Here is a 3,987-nt window from a genome sequence, read left to right on the forward strand (position 1 = left end):
CTAATCAATTCAGAAGTACATCTAAAAAATTTCTTGACATCAGCATATGAGCATCACCTGTCAATTAAAAAATTCCTTGACAAAGATATTGCAAAGAACAGAAGTCAGGACTTTCGGCTTTTGTAATGGGGTCCGGTGGGGTGTTTAGAAAAGTTAAGACTTGAAAGCGGATTTTCAAAAGTTGTTTAAATGATCTGAAATCGCATTATTGTATCAACCCTCTTTTAGAGTTAAATCAGAACTTGCCCCAGTTTATTCTCAATTGAGGCTCTTTTCTCTTTCATTTTGCTTTTTTTTTTTATTGATTTTTCTTCTTTGACCTTCTGCCATTCTTTTAAAATTTTCAAAATTTTGCCCAGTTTATGCTCAATCGAGGTTCTCTTTGCTTTTTCTTTTTTTTTTTTGTCTTTTAATTTTGTTGCTTTATCACCTTTCACCTCTTGCGACTTTTCTTTCCTTTTCAACTCAAACTTGCCCCAGTGTGGGGTTTGCAATCCTCAGGGGTTGTCAAACGAAATATTTTATTCTGAAAGTTCAAAAGGGATAATTAGGGATATAATGTTTGATTGGAAAAGAAGAGGGCCTGACTTTTATTCCGTTCCTTACATTAACTCTGAAAGAAAACTTTCATTAATGCGAAATTTCTTGCCTGTATCTGAATTAATTGACTGAGGAAGACTCATGTTCATCCATATCTGTGCAACATAGGTGATTAGACACTCTTCCTTCTTCTTTTCTCTCTCTCTTTTCTTTCTTTTTTTTTTTTCAAAATTGAAGCTCAGGTAGAATCAAATTTCTCCAATTTGTGATTCTCTCTCTTTTTTTTTTAAATTTTGGCATTTTTGCTTTTCCTCCTTTTGGAAAATTCATCAATCTCCTTCCCCAATGTGAGGTGTGATCGTAAGTGCTTTTGAAAAGAACCACCCATTTTAGCTCAAATGAGGATGCAAGGGATAAATGGTGTTTAGGTGGTAGAAACGATGGCCAAAGTATCATTCTTGCATCTCATGACAACCAAAGTAACGAAATGATCATTGAAAATCCACTCCCTTTTTTATATCTAAGAATTTTCCAATGTAGGGTAGTGATCATTAAGGCTCTTATTTGAAATGAAATTATTCTTTCAAAGGCTCAAATGGGAGAGCAAATGATAAAATTTGTATGGGTAGAGAAACAAACGCTCGAAGTATCATTCCAAATTTTCAAAACAAACAAGAATAATGCACATTTTTGCTTTCACTTAGATGTGAATTGAAAATAATTAGACACAGTGGACATTTTTCAAGCAAAGATTGTCCCAATTTGTAATTTATCAATCAATGTGACTGATTTTATTTTGGGGCTAATAGAAGTGGGCAAAAATATGAATTGTACAGTGAAGGAGAAAAGGTATCTCATTGGGCCTTTCGAGTGATCTCTTTTAATTTTGAGCACTCTTATTGTACAATTCAAATCACCAATATAGTGTACGTAAAGATTTTAGAAAGTATGCACTTGTGAATTTTCAGGCTAGAGGTTGAAAAAATTCCAATTTAGTCTTATTTCTTAAAATTTATCATGAAATCTCCAATAAGCAAAATTAAAGAATGAAATGTACATGAATATACACAAAACAATAATTGTCCAAAACTCTATTGCTGAAAAAAAATTAAAACAAAATTTCTTGTTCAATTATAATACAAATGAGAAGAGAAAAACTTCTAAAGAGCTCCACATATACACTTTTTGTCTCCTTTTCTTTTGGGACAAAAATATATTAACAAATCAAACAAACAAAATTTTCCTTTGCTTTGAAAAACAATTATGAAGTCTCTTAAAGGCTTTAGCCTAGAGTTTCCAAATAGATCCTTCATGTTTTCATTGTAAGGCCTGCCCAAGAATCAAGTAATACTTTCCAAACTTTATCGGATCAAAATTGTTATCAGATATAGAAAAATATTCTCACCTTATTGAAATATTTTTATGAATGCAGGGGGATGGGGAAAAATAAAAGAAAAAATACCCTAAATTAGTAAGTAAGACTATAAAATCGGTATGCATGTCCTATGGAAAAACCCTTTTATGCCAAGAATAGGCCTAGCATGAAAATGCAATCCTCTAGGGTAGGCACTATACAATACCTGATGAATCCGATCAACTGATTGAGTGAAAAATGATTTGAAAAATTTGGCCAATTGGAGTGAGAAGAGACATTCGTCCTAAAATGAGGACGAAATCCGAATGGATTGCCTGCTTTGATCAACACATAAAATAATGTGTAAAAGAGATTGCAATGTCTCGATTAATTTATTCAGTGCACCTTAGACTTAAACCCTAAAAAGGAAAAAAACGGATCAAATGGATAGGATGAAATTCATGATTTATTCAAAATCGACCGAATTGCACTAAAAATAGGTAGACTGGTCAATTGAAATGAACGAAATTTAATTTATTCAAAATTGACCGAATCACCCTAAAAAAGGGTAAATTGGTCAAACGAAATTGATGATTTATTCAAAATTGACTTAAATAGTCCTAAAAGTGAAGAAATAGGAAAAAATAGATTGGATGAATTTGATGAATCAAATGGTCCAATGAAATTGATGGTTTATTCCAAAAATTGATTGAATTGTCTACCCATTGGTAATTTTCAAAAATGCATTGCGATGCATTAGTCTATGAGCCTCCTAAAATCAAGATTTGGTCTCAATATATTTATCGTCTCAACAATGAGGAATTATTTGTGAATTACTTCGAGTTAATGTCCTTTACGCAAGGGATGTTTACCAATTATGTTAAAATGGCCAAAAGATGACTGTTAGATGCTCATATTCTAAAGATCGCTCTATGAAAATGATCAGATCCTACCTTACCTCGTGCACTAGCCCTTCGGACAGTACAGGAAATATAAACGTGCAAGTCTCTTTCGATTAAGTATCCGAGACACAAGGTGGTTTATTCCTAACGTGAGATCCCCTAAATGGCATTCCCTCTAGGGTTTATGCATGATGCCAATTTATCAAAGCGACTAAATATGCAGTACACCAATGAAACGTGTCCTAAAGGAACCCCTTTTTGTATGCCGGGGTGAGACTAAAATGAAATGTATTCATGCTGTAAATGCGAAGCAATGAATTTAAACGTGTCACATCGAATAGGGTAGGCTCCTAGAGAGTACCATGCCAAGACTCTTATTTTCTAGGGTTTAAGAATGCAATGGAGACAAAAAATAAGAAAAGTTAGTTCAATCAGATAAATACACATAACACCTTTGTAGCGAAACAATACAAAGAGATAAAGCAATAAAAGGAATAGAGGGGTTGGATCCCTCCCCTCGTGAATAGTGTCCCTAGTAGGGTAAGGCAGACTCTACCCCAGGTAAACTACCATGGATGCATGAGGTATTGGCTCACTAATGCATCTAGACTCGACAGGTTTTAGGTCCCTGAGCCTTCAAACTTGGAAACCAAGGGTCATCAATCCCAAGGTTTTTTGTCGGTGGCTCGAGCAATTCCCCAGACACTGCTACGCACACGTCATGTCACGGCTACATGTCTGAATGAATCTATCAAAAATCCTGAACTTTCGACTAAAAGCTAAAGGCTATTAACCCACAGCTTAAAGCGGAAGATTGAGTGACCCCTCGGATCATGCTACGCACACGTCGTGTCGCGATCACACGTCCAAGTGGGTCGCCTAATCCTAATAGGGTGGAGTGGCGTGACAAGCCACTAAAAGAAAAATAAAGGAGGGATAAATAATAAAGCGTATGCACGTATGCTAGTGCTCGTTTAGAGAGGAGGGATCGAGAACCAACGTGAGGCTCTAGGGTAATTCCCCCATACCCAAATGCAATGCAAAGCGCGGGAACACATAAATAAACCATCCATCCATCACATTAATCATACGCAAATGGGTAAGGGAGTGAGTTGATACGCGCGAAATGCAAAAATCGTAAAAAGGAAAAATGTAACCCTAAACATCCAAATGCGATATATGAAAAGATTA

This window comes from Coffea arabica, chromosome 9c, assembly GCF_036785885.1.
Source record: "Coffea arabica cultivar ET-39 chromosome 9c, Coffea Arabica ET-39 HiFi, whole genome shotgun sequence".
Classification (NCBI taxonomy): domain Eukaryota; kingdom Viridiplantae; phylum Streptophyta; class Magnoliopsida; order Gentianales; family Rubiaceae; genus Coffea; species Coffea arabica.